General features: G+C 44.1%; 1 protein-coding gene and 1 non-coding gene across 4 annotated transcripts in view; one reads left to right on the plus strand and one right to left on the minus strand.

Annotated features, from left to right (window-relative positions):
• The window catches only part of Paqr8 (progestin and adipoQ receptor family member 8), a 41,648-nt gene that overhangs the window by 19,354 nt on the left and 2,062 nt on the right, over positions 1 to 20,232 (plus strand). For 2 of the 3 annotated variants that reach the window (XM_028766741.1, XM_028766743.1), the window contains exon 2: positions 18,492 to 18,673. The gene's annotated coding sequence lies outside the window, so the exon portion shown is untranslated. Of the gene's footprint in view, positions 1 to 1,739; positions 1,825 to 18,491; positions 18,674 to 20,232 lie in introns of those variants that run through there. The other variant, XM_028766742.1, reaches the window with a different exon arrangement.
• On the minus strand, positions 1,590 to 1,719 carry LOC114620672. The gene has a single exon (XR_003711339.1). It is a non-coding gene; the product is annotated as a small nucleolar RNA SNORA17 (small nucleolar RNA).

Here is a 20,232-nt window from a genome sequence, read left to right on the forward strand (position 1 = left end):
CTTTCTTTCTTTCTTTCTTTCTTTCTTTCTTTCTTTCTTTCTTTCTTTCTTTCTTTCACTTTCTATTGGTTCTTTACGAATGTCACATCCTGCATCCCAATCCCATTCATCTACCCTCCCCTCCCCTTCCCTCCACCCTTTCAACCTCCCTCACAACAGAGGGAGAAAAAAATCTCCTCATGGAAGCTATAGTGTGTCACCATATCCCACACTATACCCTTTTGTCCGCACTTCCTTGCTTGCAAATGTTCATTGCAATGAGTCATGGGTCTAGTACGAGGCTTCTCTTTGTCAGTACTGAAAGCTCACTGGGATTCCTCTCAGATGCCCTGTTGTTTGTTGCCCTGTGTCATGGAGATCCCTGAGTTCTGAATCTGGAGGACCAGTCCCTTTATATACTCCAGCAATTCATTGATGGGGTAGATATTGGGGTAGATCAACTGGATCTGGGAGTGAGAAGAATCTGAGCTGGTCAGCCTGCAGGCTGTCCTGCTCTCATGCCTTCAGGACTGACTCAGCAGCAACCTCCACAAGCAGGGCCAGCTCTACCCTGCTGCCCAAGTAAGGTGCAGGGCCTGCTCCCCTGAGTGCTGCAGCAAGTGAGGGGCTGGGACAGCTCTTCTGCTCTGATGACCTCAGGATCAGCTCTCCTGACTGCCATATGTGGCAGGGGTTGGGGGTAGGCATCACTCCTTGCCCGTGTTACCGAACAGCAGACAATGATGGAGCCAGCTCTCCCACATTTGTGCCTTTGGGGCTGGCTAGCCTGCACCCATGCCACCAGGGTCAGCTCTACTGTGCCACCCAGGTGAGGTACAGGGGTCTGCTTTCCCAAGTGCTGCAGCTGGGAAGTAGGGCCAGTTCTCTTGTTCTCATGACCCCAGGGACTGGTTTCTCAGCTGCCACAGATGGTGATGGGTGAAGGGGGAGATCTCTCCCTCATCCACGCTATCACACCAGAGATGAGTGGTAGGGCCAGCTCTCCCATGCTCATATCTTTGGGGTTAGCTCACCTGCAACACTCAAAATGTGTGGGGTCTCTCAGGAGTGGTCTCAGGAATGTTATGCCTTGGTCATACATTATGGCACCAGGCAGGGGTCACCTCGGGCATGATTTGCTCCCTCAAGCTTGTGTAGCACCAGACTGGTGGTCATCTCAGGCTATTTACCTGTCCAGACCCCATGACGTGAGTCTAGTGGTTGTCTCGGGCTTGCTCCTCACTGGCTGCCTGAGTGGCTCCTTGTGAGGGTTGTCCGGGCTTACCTGAGGCTGAAAGTGGGCTAAAGGTCCCAGGTGGGGCTCTTCTAGGCTTTAGCTTGCTCACCATCTCGGGAGCCCATCCAGACCTGCCTTCACAGGATTGTTTGTCATCTCAGGCTTGATTTTTTTTTGAAAGATTTATTTATTTTACTTATGAGTACACTGTAGCTGTCTTCAGACACACCAGAAGAGGGCATCAAATCTCATTACAGATGGTTGTGAGCCACCATGTGGTTGCTGGGATTTGAACTCAGGACCTCTGGAAGAGCAGTCAGTGCTCTTAACCACTGAGCCATTTCTCCAGCCCCTTGATTTTTTTTTTTCAGGGAATGTTAGTGTACTAATCATTCAGATGTTCATAAGTCAGATCACTGAATATAAATATAGGCTTTCTCCTCTCTGCCACCTACTGACAAATGTGACACATTAGTCACGCCTGCGATGCCTCTCGTGGCAGGCCTCTTCTTATTTCTTATACAGGAGATCGAGCCTGAGGCTTTATACACACTACGTATATGATGCTTTACACTGATCCAGATCCCGATCGCTGGATAAAATGCTTGGTACGTGCTTTCAAATGTAGGTGCTTCCACAGGAAAGAAAGGAAAGGGGTATTTTCTTCATCTTTGTGCATACCCAGCTGTGCACAGTCTCCCTGGTTACTGAGCCCAGAGAACTTCCAGTACCTCTGGTTTCTCTCAGCAGACAATGTTGGGAATAGAGCCAAGCTTCTTACCCCAGGGTCAAATGTTAACACACGGGAGTTCAGTAACTCCTTACCCTCATAAATCTCTATCATTGAGTGGGAAAGCAGGACTTAGTAGCCATTCTGGCTGGGTTTTTTTTTGGTGTCCACTTGACAGGAGTTAGATTCATCAGAGAGAAAGGAGCCTCAGTTGAGCCAATGCCTCCATGAGTTCCAGCTGTAAGGCATTTTCTCAACTAGTGATCGATGGGGGAAGGGCCCCCACCCATTGTGAGTGGTGCCATCTCTGGGCTAGTGGTCCTGGGTTCGATAAGAAAGCAGGCTGAGCAAGCCAACTGAAGCAAGCCTTACAATGGTAACCCCTCCATGGCCTCTGCATCATCTCCTGCCGCCAGGATCCTGCCCTGGTTGAGTTCCAGTCCTGACTTCTTTTGGTGATGAACAGTGATGTGGAAGTGTAAGCCGAATAAACCCTTTTCTCCCCAAGTTGCTTTTTTTGGCCCTGGTGTTTCATTGCAGCAATAGAAATCCTAACTAAGAAAGTAGCGAAAGAAGAAAAGCCCAATGAATTCAGCAGAAACTCTGGAAAAGGAATTTAATCCCACGTAACATGGTATTTATCGGTAAGAAATCACATCCTCATATGGGATTAGAAGAAACACCCGGATACATGCAGGGCAAGATTGTGTTTGAATGCCACATCTAACTAAAACAAATGCAGGTTATTTGCTAAGGATGGACGGAGGACGGTGTTACTTTGACTTAATGCTTTGGAGAACAGGTAAGCTAGCATCAGAGAGGTGCCTTCAGAGATGGATGAAATTCACAAATAAGGAGAAAGTCACTCCAGGTAAAGAGACTGGCCTAGACGAAGACCCCAGTCGAGCATCTACTTAAAAGACGTGGCCACTCAGATTTGTTTGTCTAAACAAATAACTAGAAACAATCTGTGTATTCACAAGAGGGTAGTCAAAGGAATTATGGTATACTTAGCCGATGAGAAGTGGTCATATGGGAAAATAAATCAAATAGAGATTATACAACGATTAATGGAAAAATAAAATACCATATTAAATGACAGAAGGAGGCTGAGGAACACTGAGAATAACATAAAGGTTAAAAATATACAGAGGGAGATAATATTTGTGGATGTGTAATTTCACAGTATTCTGATATTATCATTAATGCTGATACCTATTCATAAGTTCATAATGTCTTAAAGAGAAAACAGTGGTGGGATGAACAACTAATTCAGTACGTAGCAACTGTTGCTGGGAAGAGAAGAGCTTTCAGTTAACTGTCTTACAGACCGAGATTGATGACTAGAAGAAAGTTGCACACATTTACACTGACACATTTATTTAAAACCTGAAGTAAACACAGCACACTAAGATTTGACAAACCCTTGCTTATTGTCTCTATTTCTACACACTTGAACTATTTGATAATTTTAAAATGAAATGTGTGGACATTACTGTCATTCACATGGAATTGCAGTACTTGGGAAGTACTTGGGAAGAGGCAGGAAAATCAGACGTTCAAGAAAGAAAAAGTCCTGGAGCATAAGGCACAGCAGGTGATGTCTGAATGTCCCTTGGAGCCCAGGATGCTGTGGCAGGAAGAAAGACATGAGTTCAAAGTTCATGAACAACTTGCCTTACTTAGTGAGCTACAGGCTTTCCTGCGATATGATGGGGACCTTGTGTCAAATAACACACACACATACACACACACATGTACACACACATACGCACGAACACACAGGTACACACATGTACACACGCATACTCACACACTGGGGGATGGAGGAGATAGTGACAGAGATAGTCAGACACAGAGATGCAGACACAGTGACAGAAATCCATGGCCTCAGGTGCTCCGTTCTGTTTACTCTCCTGCATGATTTCAGAAGGAGGATGAGTCTCACAAATGTAAACCAGGGCCATGTCATGGAAACGCTTTGATGGCCAAGCTCAGGAAGGTGAGCTTTCATTGGCAGTTGGAAGTTACCAGAAGCTTTGGAGCACTTTTTTTTTTTTTAGCTGAGTTTTAGCCAATCAAATAAAATAGAACTCAGGCCAAGAACAGTCAGGAAACTGTCACCATCGGTGTTGTTGGGGCAGGATGAAGGTCTGTAGACATGAAATAAACAGCGGCAGCGGGTTTTCACTACGGCCATCCTACCCAGAACGTTTTATCTTGTCAGAAAGGACAGGTTTGTTTGTTTGTTTTTGTTTGTTTGTTTGAGACAGGGTTTCTCTATGTAGCCCTGCTTGTCTTGGAACTCACTCTATAGACCAAGCTGGCCTCGGACTCACCACCCACCTGGCTCAGATAGGACAGGTTGTTGGTTGGTTTTTTTTTTATATGGTAAAACTTGTTTGAGTTTTAATGAATAGAAGTCCATCTTAGTTTTGATTTTGAGACAGGATCTCACTGAAGTACACAGGCTGCCCTCGAGATGACACTGTAGTGGAGTCAGCTTTGAACTTCTGGTCCTTCTGCCTCTGCCTCCTGAGTAGCTGGGAATATAAGCCTGTCTCAACCAAACCTGGTGACAGATTTCAGGCAAGACTTCAAGGATCTATAAGTAAGAAATTAGCCATGCCAATAACAAAATTAGGTATGCCAGACATTTGCTTGTGGTGCTGGCAAGGACAGATGAGTGGAAAAAGAGAAGTGATAGTTAAAAAGTTTGAACCCATAATGATCTCACAACATGTCAGGGCTTCCCATGGCAAACCATATGAGAAGAAAGGAGAAAAAGGAAAAGCGAAAAGAAAAGAAACTATGTGTGATTCAGGCGGGAACGGGCAGGCAGACTCAGTTAATGGTAATGAGAGAGGAATAGGGACTGTGGTGTGCTGGCTAGTGATTAAGAGAACTGGCTGGCCCTGGGTCACATTTGTGTTGGGATGCCAAAGGCTGAAGTCACATGGTTGGACTAAGAGGAGGAGGACTGGAGGTTATAAGGAACGCATGCTGTACAAAGATACTGACAGGAGGGCTGGTGAGATGGCTCAGCGGTTAAGAGCACTGACTACTCTTCTAGAGGTCATGAGTTCAAATCCCAGCAACCATATGGTGGCTCACAACCATCTACAATGAGATCTGATGCCCTCATATGGGTGTCTGAAGACAGTTGCAGTGTACTTACATATAATAAATAAATAAATCTTTAAAAAAAAAAAAAGATACTGACAGGAGTCAGGACCTTGGTAATCAGGAGAAGGGAGTATAAACCCAGTGTCTTGGGGCTAAAGTAACCCTAAGGATGACTAGCAACCACCTTTGAAGGTGGTGAAGGGCAGCCAGTAGGCAGTTAGTATAAGGAAAAGGAAAGCTGTCCCGGTGTGGCAGCTCTTACTGATATGAGCTCGCTGACTTTTCAAACGAAGCTCCACCATCAGCTAGCCAATGACTGCTAATCATTTCAACGATCCTGGTTATGAATTGCTACTAACAGTTATGGGAAAGGTTGCACTAGAGATGAACTATTGACTTCAGAGGTACCTTTAAGAAAACTCTCCTGGAATAACCTGGGGAAAGAGGATCTGGGTAGTGCTTCTGGGTGACTGCCAGGATTCCTCACCCAGCGTCAGCTCAGAGGCCACTCTCTTGCTATCTACATCTATCTACTTGTTAGTTTGTGGTTGATGGACACACACACACACACACACACACACAACACACATCTGAAACACTCAAGTTGTTGGACTCAGGACGGTCAAGCTGAAAGCAAAGCAGCAGGGTCTATCTGTGCGGTATTGTCGGTTCGCTTTAAGGCTTCAGTGCTCTGCCTCTCAGCTATTCTCACAGTCACATGACTCAAACTAGGATGAAGGGATTTTTTTTTTTTTTGTGACAGCAACCTTGCATAGCAAGCTCAAGTTAATCAATTAGAATTAAAAATGTTTGGATAACTTTCTTACGCATTTTGGTGAAGCTCGTCATTCCAAGTAAAGGAAAACAAGCAAGTTAGGGCGTAACTAACATTATGGTGTTATAGACTTAAAGTGCTCCCCCAAATTCATATGTTCAAATCCCCATTCCAATATGAGGGTGTCAGGAGCTGAATGGCGTTGATAACCTAACAAAAGACATTGATAACCTAATAAAAGGAAGGTCCGTGGCTCTTGAGCCATGCCAGGACCCAGCTAGAAGAGAAATGTCTGTAAGTCAGAAGCGAACACTTAGCAGGCAGTAAGCAAGTTAGCACCTTGTTCTCGGCCTTCAAATCTCCACAGCTGGGAGAAGGAAATGTTTGCTGTTTAAAACCTCCGTTGGTTTGTGATTTGATGCTATGGCAGCCTGAAATGCCTCAAGTAGGGGGTTTAACAGGACTGAGTTGGTTCTGTTTGAGGCTGTTCTCAATGTCACAGAGAGATTCTTTCTGAGCCTGAGTTTAAGCAGGAAGCAGATTTTGCCGGGCACAGTGAGGGTACAGTAACACCGGCAGTGACAAGTGAGTGGCTTGCGCAGGCAACCGGGACAGGCTGTTCTGGCTTTCTCTACGCACCAAGAATAAGAAATTAGGCCCCTGACTCTTGTCTATTGTCTCTGGTATTATTGACTTTTCCCCCCCTTGCCTAGATCTTCATTCCACGAATCTTTATTAGGCCCCCTCGGGACACAAAATTACCAGTGACAGAAGATGAAAGACTGAAGGCAGGCTGGTGGTCTGCAAGTCAGTCAGCAATTTAAAGATGGTTATTGCTATCTGTCGTGTAGATGAACCAGACACAGATTCCAGTGTCCAGTGCAAGCACTGTTTACTGTTGTAAAACACACTATGATTTCGTTGCGTACAATTTCACTGCTTTTGCCTGGGTGTGAGCAGGAGTGTGTCACAGAGCCGCTGTGAAAGTAAAGGGACAAGTTTGAGGGTTGGTTCTGTCCTTTCAGCATGTGGGACCCAGGAACTGAACTTAGGTCATTAGGCTTGGCAGCAAGTGCCACTAAACCAGCTTGCCAGCCACCATTATTTTTAGTTATCTCTTCCCGAATCTTGCCATATAGCCCAGGCTAGTCTTTTTTTTTTTTTTCCTTTTTTTTCTTTTTTTTTAATTGGATGTTTTATTTACATTTCATATGTTATCCCCTTAACCCATTTCCTCCCCCCCCACCTCCCCACCCTCAAATTTCCACCCACTGGGGCGTCCAGCCTTCATGAGACCAAGGATCTCTTCTCCCACCTATGCCCAACAGGGCCATCCTCCCTTACATATACAGCTGGAGCCATGGGTCTCTCCCTAAGTGCTCCCAGGCTGGTGGATTAGACCCCGGGAGCTCTGGTTGGTTGGTAGTGTTACTCTCCTCATGGGGCCACAAATCCTTTCAGCTCCAACAGTCTTCACTCTAACTCCTCCATTGGGAACCCCATGATCAGTTCAATGGTTAGCTGTGAGCATCTGCCTCTGAATATGTTAGACTCTTGCATACCTCTAAGGAGACATCTATATTAGGCTCTTGTCAGCATGCACTTCCTGACTTCCACATACAGAAACTGAAGGAAGGGCCGTCTGGAGACCATTCCACCTGGGTATCCATCCCACATGCAGTCACCAAAGGTAGATACTGATGTGGAAGTCAGGCTAGTCTTAAATTCACTAAATAAGCCAGGTTGGCTTTGAATTTATGGTGGTCTTCCTGCCTCAAGCTCTAAATGCTGGGATTATAGGTATGTGCCACCTATGCAATGACTGTATCTCTAGAAGCAGGCAAAGGATGTCATATTTCATTTTGTCTTTGAGAAGTTATCTATTGATGAATCCTGGGATCCCTTTACTCTGCTAGTTTACAACTAGGAGAAAGGAAGAAAAAGGCCATGTTACAGTCTCAAAGAGCTTGGGCTGGAGGGACAAAGCACTCTGTACCACAGTAGTGAAACTACACGTGCATCTGGCCATAGTTTGTGAAACTGTTAGGTGAGCATACTAAGAGGGAGAGAGATCGAAATGGCCTGAGGACGGCTTCCTGGTACCTCAGAATTGAACTAAAGCCTCCACATTATCTGAAGAGAAACCGAGAATCAAGTGATTTTGCTTGAACTTATAGCAAATAAAAAGGCCAGATCTGGGGACCTTCTGAAGCGTGTACTCTTCAAACAGTTGATGGAAAGCCTGGGGCCTCTAGGGAAGACATGCATCAGTGTGGTGTTCCAACTCCACTCTAAGAAAGCAAGGGCATTCCCCAGATAGACCTGTCAGTGGAGATGAGCAGCTCAGGTAGTTCACCTGGGATGGCCCAGGTCCCGGCAGGTTTGTGGCTCCATGGAAGCCGCCTGCCTGCCTGCCTGCCTGCCTGCCTGCCTGTAAAGCCGCAACAAGCAGAGGGGGTGCATAACTGCAGCCAAACCACAGCAAAGCCAATAGCTATCTATGCTCGAGAGGGAAGTCTATGGAGACTCCTTGTCCCTCGCCTTTAATTAGCAGGTGTTTCAGACAGCAGGGCTTACCCTGACCCAAACAAGCAGTCTAGGAAGAACAGATGAGCCTCTTTACCCAGCTGGCCTCCTAGCTGATTGGCCTCAGAGTGTTCAGTGTGCTCTACTGAATTGTCCCCAGCTCCTCTCACTTCTCCCTCCCTGTGACACAGATGCTGCTTGTCCTGTGGGGTAGATGCATTTCTGTGAGTACAGCAATGTCTTTCGAGGAGAGCACCTGCTCTAGTGGCATTAGCTGAGATGTAGGTGGCAAAGCAAAAAACAGGAGTTCTCGCTGGAGGGCCTTTCCTTTTTAATTCTTCTCTCATTATACAGAGTCACATAGGAAGGCTCAAAATGCCTAGAACATGGCAAGCGTCCCTGTCAACATCAGACAGATGTAGCTTGGGGTGCGGGGAGGTATGAGGTTTTTTTTTTCTTTATTTTTCTTTAATATGAAAAGCATTTGAAAAGACAAGGACTAATCCCACCAGGTAGTTCAGCCGCTGGTGGTTGCACCAAGCCTAACATGCCAGGTGAAAGTTACAGAGCTCCAGTTTCTCTGCAAAATAAAATAAAATCAACGTTACAACAGCACCTTCAAACAAATACAAGACCTTAACGCCCATTCCTCCAGTCAGAAATCCAACACAAAGCTAAAAAAGACTCCTCAGTGTCTTATAATAAGTATAATAAGTAGACCACTTCTTCCTACCACCGGCTTATATCATATCAGGTTTGGCCAGATTATTCCAAACAGCCTCATTAGCACGTTAACCAGACACGTTCCAAACTCACAGACGAGCTGCGTATTCCATTAAGATGCTGAGGTGCTTTTTGAAGGGTGGTAGTTTAACTGCTAATGTTCATTTTACTAATTACTCACGGCTCGCCAATCTTTAGATACTTATGTCAAACACTCTTATTTGTCAAATGGAAATAGTCCCAGTTTTCCAATTATACAGGTAAATGTTGAGAAATCCCATAACAATTATAGTAGATTTCCTGAAATCCCAGCACTTACTGATATCAGAGCTGCATTAATTCTATGCACAGGTATATTTTCTGTGTCACATTTCTGTGTTCGCAAAAAAAAAAATAGGACACACTTTTAATTTATTTCTCCCTTTCATTTACTTATTTAACAAGCCTTTCCTGAGCTTGCAGGATGTGCTTGCGGTCACTGTTCAAAGTGCAGGGATGCTCCACAGGAAATGGGGGCATACAATTCTCCTGTATCCCCAGAATGAGATGTGATAAATATTGCACAGACTTATAATTTATTCAGTCTAGTCTTCCATTTTTGGATGTCAGGATACTATTTCTCAAATATAAGGGAAACATGCACTGATTGTTGGTGAGTCCAAGTAAAAATTACCTCAGCTAATAATAGTATTTGGTCGGTAACACTAAGCCTTAAAATATGACATTATAAACAACAGTATGATTCTTGGCAGAAATTACAAAGATCTGGGAGAGCCCAGCAGTCTCTTGCTTGATGGATGACTAAAGGTTCTGGAAGCATCTAAGTCTGTGCCATGCTCTATCTCAGTTTTCGAGGTTTCCCAGGGGCAAGGCTCCAATTCTAATTGCGCCCATGCTGTTATATTGACTGCAGTTGCTTCTCAGACCCTGTGGTTATGCAGCAATGTGCAAGGCTGACCTGGGGATTCTGGAAGCATTTCTTTTGACCTCTACCGAGAGTGTTTGCTCTTCTGCTCTTTGCCCAACGACCAGCAGGAGGGCCACCTTCCTGCCATCTGTGCGTCCTGCACATAATGGCATGGGATAATGTCACAGCATCTGTTTGTTGATGATTTCAGTATGAGCATAAGATAGCCCAGGTGAATTCTAAAATCCTACTGTAGCTGAGCTTATATGGACCGGGATGCTGAGACAGGGAGGGATGAAAGGCTTGCAGCAAGTCTCATGGTTAGCAGTAGAGCCAAACTGACAGCTGGAACTGCTCTGCTCACCCGCTTCATCCCATGCAACCAGCAAGTCCAAGTTTGTGGTAGAATTGAGTGGAATTTATGGAATGGGTCAAGGAACACCATTGCTTTTGAGTGTGTCCTGGTGGTTACTGGTTAAAATGCCTTTCATACCAAGCGACCTCAGTTTCCCAAATATGGAGTCTATTTAATTTTCTGCTTTGTTGATCTGGGAGGGGCGTTTTTGGACTCCATGGAATCTGAGTAGCGGGATTCAGTAATTGTTCTTTGCTTTAGTTTTTGTTAGCACGCATTACTTATCCGCAATAGTAGGTTTCATTATGGAATTTTCATATATGTGTTTTTGTGTTGGCGTGCTTTCTACTAGCATCTTTAGGTTGGAATGTCTCAATGCAACCGTTTTGTAAATCTGGCCACAATGGGTCTGAAGAGATGGCTCAGTTGTTAAGAGCACTTTACTGCTTTTGCAGAGGACCTTGGGTTTAATTCCCAATACCCACAGAGTGGCTCATAAATCCCTGTAAACCCCTGTTCTGGGAGAATCTGATGCCCTCTTCTGGCCCCTCAGGCACTGGAATCACAACTGAGACATCTGGGACTGTGGTCTCCTTCTGTGAGAGCTGATGTTTGCAAGCTGGGAGAAATCGTTACACATCCTCAGGACCACATAAGCAAGGCATGAGTTTGTAACGGAAGAGAGCCAGTTGGATTTTCCTCTATGTTATCAGGGACAGGTATTTTAACTGTTTTCAAGGGATTACAACAGCCACCAGAAACTTGTCCTTACTAAACTTTGTCCTTACTAAAAAGGAAATGTATTCTATGTGTTTTTCATCAGTCTAAATTAAATAAACGAAACCAAACCTTAAGTTTAGGGACTAGAAAGATGGCTCAATGGCTAATGGCACTGGCTCCACTTTCAAAGGACCCAGGTTCAGTTCCTAGAACATACATAGCAGCTTACAACTATCTATAACCTTAATTCCAGGAGATCCAACACTCTTGTGGTCTCCAAGGCCACTGGGCACACACGTGGTACATAGACATATATGTATGCAAAACACCCATACATATAAAATATAATAATAGCAACAACAATGATACATTCATACTTTTAAAAACTGCTTTGTTTAGTGCTGTGATTATTTTATTTGTTGGCTTGAGATGGGGTCTCATCGTGTAGCTCTGGTTGGCCAGAAACTCACTATCTAGATCAGGCTGGCTTCAAGTTCACAAAGATCTTCCTGCCTCAGCCTCCAAGAGTCCCGAGATAAAGATGTGAGTCACCACACTCAGCCTGTGGTATCCTCTTAAAAACATTTACTCTACTTTTATTTTTCTGTTTTGCCTTCATTTTACATTTTTTATTCTAAGTAATTTAAGAGTTTCTTAGCGTAAAACTTTCAGAATGGAGCTTTACAAGACACAGACGGGTTATAACATTTTATAACTTTTATTTTTGATATCAATTCATGGATATGCATGATATTTGGCATATGACTAAGATTTTTGTGTTTGCTTTGTGGTTTTGGTTTCTCCTGACAGAGTTTCTCTGTGTACCTCTGGAAGTCCTAGAACTCACTCTGTAGACCAGACTGGTCTTGAACTCACAGAGATCTGCCTACTTCTACCTCTCACGTACTGGGATGTGGAGATACCACCACAGCTCAGCGATATTCTTAATCTGTAATCACTGGACTCTGGATACAGAACCCACAGACACAGAAAGACAACAGTGATGGTGAGGGGTTATGGGTGTGAAAATGTTATAAGAGTTGAGGGAAAAAGGCTCAGCTCCAGGAATTCCAACTGATGAGGTCTGACCACTCATTTCAATGTGCCCATTAAAGAGATCCTTGGGGGGTAAAAAACCAGATGAACATTTAACCATTGTGGCCACCCTGGGAGCATAGATAAAGGTGTTCGGTGACCTCTCTTCCAAAGGTCCACGGTAGCTTTACTCTAAGAATCAGCCAGGAAACAAGACCTATGCATAACTAAACAGCCTAGGTAAACTGGTCTGGTTGACCACTGGCTGGTTCTATGTGAAGAAATCCTGGTATTTTGAGGAGACAAGCTAGCCACTTCTCTAAGATGATCTATAAGGGAGTCTTTTAGGAGCTGGTTTTAAATGCCCAAAGGAGATAGGTGTAAACTGGAGGCAGATCCACTGGGTCGGTAGCCTGCATTTAGTTACCTCGTGAGCCAAGTGTAGAGCTGTATCCATTTCTGCCCACTTGACTCTTCTTATTTTCCTCGGACACAGCTATAGCGGAAGTCACCTCCTCTTACCTACGTCTTTTGGCAATCACACTGAGGAGCTCAGTGTCTTAATTGAGCCTGACAAACCCTGACAACCTGTCCTCCTGACTAACAGCTCAGTAGTTCTTCCCACCCCTTTAAGCGCTATTCAGCAAACAGTCATTACAAGTCTTCCATATGCTAGGTACTATTTTCTTTTTTTTTTTTTTAAAGATTTATTTATTTATTTTATTTATGAGTACACTGTAGCTGTCTTCAGACACACCAGAAGAGGGCATTGAATCTCATTACGGATGGTTGTGAGCCACCATGTGGTTGCTGGGATTTGAACTCAGGACCTCTGGAAGAGCAGTCAGTGCTCTTAACCGCTGAGCCATCTCTCCAGCCCCGGTACTATTTTCAATATGGAAGCTTCTGCAAAAACCAGTCCCTGTCTTGAACTATCTGGTGACTCATGACGAGGATGTGGGTGGAGTCCATCAACGATCATGTTCAAGAGAGAAGTGAGTAAAGAAAGCAAAACTGGATACTTCCAGAAGTAGGCAAAGCCGTAACGTAGGCACACCTAATGAGGAAGAGCTTTTTTCTGGGAGAGTGAGCTGGAGTTGGATGGTTATAACATAGCAAAGTTGCAATCATGGGAGATGGAGACTGCTGGACACTGTAGAAGACGATTCATTGCTGTGATCCAGACCCCAGACCATTGATATTGGTTGGAGGTGTAGTTTCTGGGGGTAAAGGGTAAGCTAAGTCTGCCGAGAAAGACCCAGTCTGAAAGGCAAGGCAGAGAGTTTGCATTGTAAACAAGTGGGCATTCACAGAAGAACAAGATGACAGAGTTCCATTTCAACTGTCACCAGGAAGTGGGTGGAGACCACGCTGAAGATTGAGGGTGTGAGGCAGGGGATGTTTACTAACAGAAGAAAGGCTACTCATGGGGCTGATGTTGTTATAATGGAAGTTATTGTTAGAGTCGTGAGTTAAAGAGAGGAAGCAGAGATGGAAAGAGCACATGGATTCTACAGATGATGTGCTGAAGCCCGTAGACCTGGATGGATATCCTGAGATGCAGGAGAAAGAGCAAGTCTGGACTGAAGATGTTTAAAGATGGTGACTTTGAACAGCCTATGCCACATTCGGCTGGACACTTTTAGAGCAGTTGGTTATTAAAACCCCAATCTCAGGGATGCTCTAGCCAAAGGTATATTTGGGAGATTTTTCTGGTATAGATAGTAGCTGAAGTTAAGGGCCTGGGAGAAGAACCAGAGTGAGAGGAGGGATGAATATGTTCATGGTGGCTTCTGGGTCCGCTGTAGTTGACGAGGATGGTGAGAGAAGAGAACCAGGAGTGAAGGTGGAAATCTTTCATACTCAGGGGAGATAAGCATTGGAACTTGCTGAAAAGGGACAGAACTGCTTCCTTCCTGCATTTACTTCCATTGCTGTCTTGTTTGTCTTGAGACAACATCTCACAATGTGGCCAAGTATGTCCTCGAACTCTTGATCCTTCTACTATCCAGGTACTGCCTGGGTCTATTAGCCTGTACCATCTCTCCTAGCACAACCTCCATTTTCCTTCTATAATACTGAACCTCATTTCTTACTGATGTCACTACTCTTACCCCATTCCCTCTCGTATTACTCCCAAATAGTCCCTCTGCTATAGACCCACCAAGAAGCCACATCATCCCTCTGTTCATATTTTGTCCCTTTGTAACCTTCTAGACCGAACACCAATCTGTTTCCTCATGACTGGCCTACACTAGTCTGATCCATAGAGATTTGTTTGGGCCTCACTCTACATTTGATTTTGGGCTAACTAGTGATATGGACTGCAGAATTATCTCTTTGGAATAAGTCTTTTGAGGAAAGGGGTCTCGTTTTAATCTTCCTCTGTGGCCTGGAGTCTGGAGTAGGCTACTTGCTGTTATAGGAAAGTTCTCATTGGCCAAAATGACTGACTTGAAATGATTGAGCTTCTCTGTTTGAAGAGGGGTCTTGAGGATTGAACTTGCAGCTGTCTAGCGGGAAGAGGGCAGCTGAGTGAGTCTGTACAAGGGATATCATTCTGAGGTGGTATCTTGGTTGGGTGCTAACCACATCATAGGAAGGAGTAGGTAAGGAAGAAGCCAGAGTGAGGTATAGGTCTTTGCTCAGAATAGTCACTAGGAATATAGAAGTACTGTACTGTAGCTGAATACTGAGATGTCTACATTCAAAATGGGCTCAGACTTTATAGCTGGCCCTTAGAAGCCCTCCTGTACAAGCAATGCCGTCTCTGGCTCGATGAAAATAAAGACCACTGGGTAAGATTTCGAGGCTCCACAAGACAGTGTCTTAGGAATTCAGTGTTAACAAGAATTATAATTCATTGCCACGACTACAGAACTGGAGTATAAGCACTAAAGTGCAAGCAAGCTCCAGTATCTGTGATGAGTTGGGTTTACCGACCTATCCCAATATGCCAAGTAAAGCCTCAAGTGATGGTAACAATAGAGAGGAGGGGATTTACTCAACACATTGCGAAGAGGAACAAACAATGAGTCTAGGCACTCCCAAGTCAGTCTTCAAGTCATTGACATGAGGTCTAGGTGGATTAGAACAAGAACTGAGGCAGAAGAGCGAGACATGGTCGTAAATGAGCAGTCCCCACTTAGGTGTGGTCTGGTCGATTATAGATTCAGTTCTGCCTCTTTGAGGTGCTCTGAAGAAGTCCTTATTTATTGAAGGGATCAATCTAGTTTTCCACATGATAACGATGGTCTGTTACATCCTGGATAATTCCTTTGAGGTTAAGAGAGTGGTCAGTTTCATGAAGTCCTTTTGGTTGTCCTGGAATTAAAGGTAACTGCAGGTTTAGGACAGAAACTGGCTTCAACCTTGAAAGAAGATGAGACAGGTTGGGCAGACACTCTGAGTGGTTAATGTGCATGTACAGACTCAGACAGGAGACTGTCCCAAAGTAAAGGCGACATGTCTACCACGAAGGCAGCAATGTCACAGGCTCATCTTGCAATCAGCTTCCTTGTAGGCAATGATAAGGAGTTAGTGGTTTTTTTTTTAAAAAACAAAACAGCATTGAGTGTTCGTTATGACTGTGGTTTTGTTGGTTACTCTCAAAGGGAGGCTCTCCTATCAGACAAAGAGGTAGTTACTAAGGAAAAACAGTGAAATAGTGCCCTGTCTTTCTGATGTGTTTAGAATTTCATACGCCTGGACCCACAAAGGAAAATGTAAGCCTATCCGGTCCTTAGAAAGACAACTAGATCTTTAAGACCCCCCCAGGTTGCTGAGGCATTTATGAAATTATGTTCTGGGTTATATAATGGCAGCATTATTGCCGGATAGCCAGAATTCACTCTCAGGTACACAACACAGAGATTTATGAAGGAGATACAACAACTGAGGTGGCTGCAATGTAAACATCTAATTTGCAAAGGAAATGGCGATTCTGCTGTGTGTGTGTGTGCGTGTGCATGTGCGTGTGTGTGCGTGTGTGTGTGTTTCTTTGAAGTTAAAGTTAATATTCCTTTGATCTTACCCCTTTCTTTTCATTCTTTTAAAGAATTATTTTTTTAGTTTATGTATCTGAGTACACTGTAGCTTGTCTTCAGACACACCAGAAGAGGGCATCAGTTCCCATTACAGGTGATTGTGAGCCACCAGGCAGTTGCTGCAAATTGAACTCAGGACCTCTGGAAGAGCAGTCAACACTCTTAGCCACTGAATCATCTCTCCAGCCCAGTCTTCCCCATTTCTGCTTCTTCTTCTTCTTTTTTTTTGTTTTGTTTTGTTTTGTTTTGTTTTTCTGAGACAGGGTTTCTCTGTATAGTCCTGGCTGTCCTGGAACTCACTCTGTAGACCAGGCTGGCCTCAGACTCAGAAATCCGCCTGCCTCTGCCTCCCAAGTGCTGGGATTAAAGGCATGTGCCACCACCGCCGGGCCCCCATTTCTGCTTTTTAATTCCATAAACCTCTTCCTAGTTGATTTTCTGTGAGAGCAAAGTAAAAATGCCCAATTTTTAGTAGAAATTCAGCATACAGTGAAAAAGGGCATGAGCAGTATAGGAAGATCGGAAGAGCTGTAATAACAGCCTCTGTATCGGTAGCTGGTTGAGGACCAGGAAGTGGGCAGCATCACTATCTTCTCTCTCAGAGCAGACTGACAACCATTAGATCTCATAACTGAATGATGCTCCATTCTATCTATTGACCAAACCCTAAAGTTTTAGTCTTTAGAAACTGTGTCGTCATTGGGTCATAGGGATTCATTGACTAGATATCCTATCTGAGAGGATTGGAAGATGGGAAGGGTGGATTTGTGAAGTACTGTATCGTTTACCTCTGGGTACAGAACTTGATGTGATTGGTATGAGTTTCTCAACACTATGAAAATGTCCTATTGAGGTATTTGAATGGAGCCTGCTTGCTCGGTGTCTTTCTGCACAGCTTCCTATCCTCAGTGTCTCCCAACCATAAAACTGGAATGGAAGTCATTTCATTTCTTTTTTTAAAAAAAGATTTATTTTTGCTTATGCGTATGTGTGTATGTCGGTGTGCTGCACACGCACAGGTAGCTACAGAGGCCATAGGAAGTCACTAGATCCCCTGGAACTGGTGTCACATGAGCGGGCCTGAGGTAGGGGCTGGGAGCCAAACTCAGGTCCTCTGAAAAAGCAGCAAGCTCTTAAATAATATCTGTCTCTCCACTCCTTTGTCTCATTTTTTTACCTGCTTTACAAGAGAGATAACAGGAGCCGGTGTATGAACAACGGAGTTCCATAAAACCCAGCATCTCCAGAAAAGATGTTGCTAACAGCAGCAGGACATATTGAAGGGTCATCCTGTCTTCCAAGCTCATCCCTGTAGGTGTCCCTTCAAGCTCAGCAGCAGAAGCCCAGGCACTGTGATCTCTCTTTCTTTCTATTTTTAGATGAATGAAGATATCCTAATAACTACTTTCTTCTATATTGTCTTTTTCTGTGTTTCTCTTTCTGATACATCCTGTAATCCTTGTTTTTCTCTTGGTACCTTCAGTTTCTATGTTGAGCCTTAATTCAGTATCCTGGCAAGATTGTATGTGTTTGTGGTGTGTGTGTGTTTCTGTTTGATGGGCACTGGCTAAGTGGACACAGGGTGATGAATGCCACGATAGAGGATAACAAGATATGCACAAACCACCGTGCCTGCATCTCAAATAAGTTATGGCACTAATGAAAGCAAGTGAGTTATTGTGTTTAGAACCAAGCATCTTGTTAACTACTTTCCAGGGCTTCTGTCCTATAGCTCTTACTTCAGTGTGCAAGGCAGCTTCTCATTAACTATTTCATAGATGAGAGATTGCAGGCTAGAGGCATATGACCTGTGACAGCAGTGTTCAGGACTGGAGCTCATGTCTCTCTGCCAGTGTCATACAGAGAAGTTGCGGTTTCTAGATTTGTGACTAAAAAGTTCTTCAAGTTGCAGAACATGGTGGAATGGGAATTGGGATGCTGAAGTAGGAGTTTCATGTGTTCAAGGACTAGCCTTCGTTACAGAACATAATCCTGCCTCATAACAACAACAACAACAACAACAACAACAACAAAAGCATAGATGTTGAAGAGATAGTCCATTGGTTAGAGCGCTTGTCAGTCTTGTAGAGGACTCGGGTTCAGTTCCCAAGTCCCACCCATTTGTAAGTCCAGTTCCAGAGGAGCCACACACACTTCTGAGCTCCCCTGGACACAGGTACATGTGTGGTGCAAATATGCACATGCAGGCAAAGCATCAAATAAACCACACATAAAACACACATACTCATAAAATAAAATAATTTCGTAAATTATCTGTTCTCTACCTGAGGTCTTACATTTTGTTTCATCTGTTTTTTTTTTTTTCTTTCAGGAGTTCCTCAGGTCCTGACTGAAGCACTTGAAGTAGCTTATCTGCCAGCTCTCCCTCCCTGCTTGCTTGCAGAGACCCCGTGTGTCATTGCGTGCCTCAGCTGGATCGAGGACTGCACCTCTCTGTCATAATCCCACTACGTATCTATCTATGGAACACTATAGACACTAATATCTACAAAGGCAAGTAGCCTCTCTTTTTGGCTATTGTATCCCTACTGCCTAGAACTTATTGCCTAACACAGACCCAACCCAGAAGTACTTAACACTTATTGATCACCCTCTCAGACCAGGCAACTTAGACATCACAACAACGTACACAACAGGTGAAATTCTTACCCTCGTTTTATAGAGGAAGAGACTGAGACCTGTAAAGTTCTTGCTGGCCATTCAAGTAACAGCAAAACGAGGGCTTAGCTCCAGGTCGTCCTCAACTTCTTTGACATTTTTTTTTTCTTTTTATTCCTGACCTTTTTCAAAAACCTTACTAGATATTTTTCTTTCTTTTTAATTAGATACTTTATTTATTTACATTTCAAATGTTATCCCCTTTCCCGGTTTCCCTTCTGCAACCCTCCTATCCCATCTCCCCCTTACCCTGCTTCTGTGAGGGTGCTCACCCACCCATCTACTCCCACCTCACCACCCTACCATTCCTCTACACTATGGCATGAAGTCTTCATAGGACCAAGGGCCTCCCCTCCCATTGATGCCAGATAAGGCCCCTTCAGCTCCTTCAGTCCTTCCCCTAACTCCTCCATTGGGGTCCTGGTGCTCAGTCTGATGGTTGGCCGTGAGCATCTGCATCTGTATTGGTCAGGATATTTTTGTTTCCGCATTTAAAAATGGGAAGCTAAGAGACTACACTTTCTGAGCAGCACTTGCTGCGTCCCCTTTGGTTGAGGACCTTTGGAAAAAGGGGGCATTTAGATAAAGCAAGAATTTAAGTTTCTTCCAGAAAGAAAAAAAGCTTAGAAAAGACACCGAAAGTGCCTGTGTGTTAAAATGCATTTTACTCAGTGAACGCACATGAAAACCCATCAATTTTATGATATATGAAAACCCATCAATTTTATGATATAAGTCTTGTGTGCATCTGGCTGAATCACCACCTAGAAATCCTAAGTATAATGCAAGCATTTCCGAATCCTGAAACTCATCACCTATGGACGTAGTTATCCGGGAGAGGCAAATCCCAAGCTACTTGCTTCCCTCAGCACCAGCTAACGAAAAAATAGAGCAGTCTCTGCAATCAGATTTTAGTTATAACTATCTATATTTAGGCCATGTTTTTAATTCCTCTGTTGAATGACTGGTTTGACTCAGGCGTTAAAGGTAAGAATATTAAGGACTTGGTCAGGCAGAGAGTACAGAACTAAGAAAATGACCTTGAAAAGGAGTGTTGAGAGGGTTTAGCTGGTAAAGACCCCTAACTACAAATCTGACAATGTGGATTTGGTCCCTGGAGCCTACGAGACAGAAAGAGGGAGAGAGAGAATTCTTCCAGTTGTCCTCTAATCTCTACAGATGTGCCAAGGCACCCAAGTATGTGTGTATGTACACATACACACACACACACACTAAAAAAGCCACATAAATGTTTTCATTTTGAATAAAGAAAGAAAATGCTCAGCAGAATACATTAATCTAAAAACAGAAAGAAAAAGCTAAGCGGTGTTTCCACCGTCAGCCAGCAGAGGGATCCGTGTGCCTGGGCTTCTGTGACTGACCCACTTAGAGGG

This window comes from Grammomys surdaster, unplaced genomic scaffold (assembly GCF_004785775.1).
Source record: "Grammomys surdaster isolate TR1022 unplaced genomic scaffold, NIH_TR_1.0 169, whole genome shotgun sequence".
Lineage (NCBI taxonomy): Eukaryota > Metazoa > Chordata > Mammalia > Rodentia > Muridae > Grammomys > Grammomys surdaster.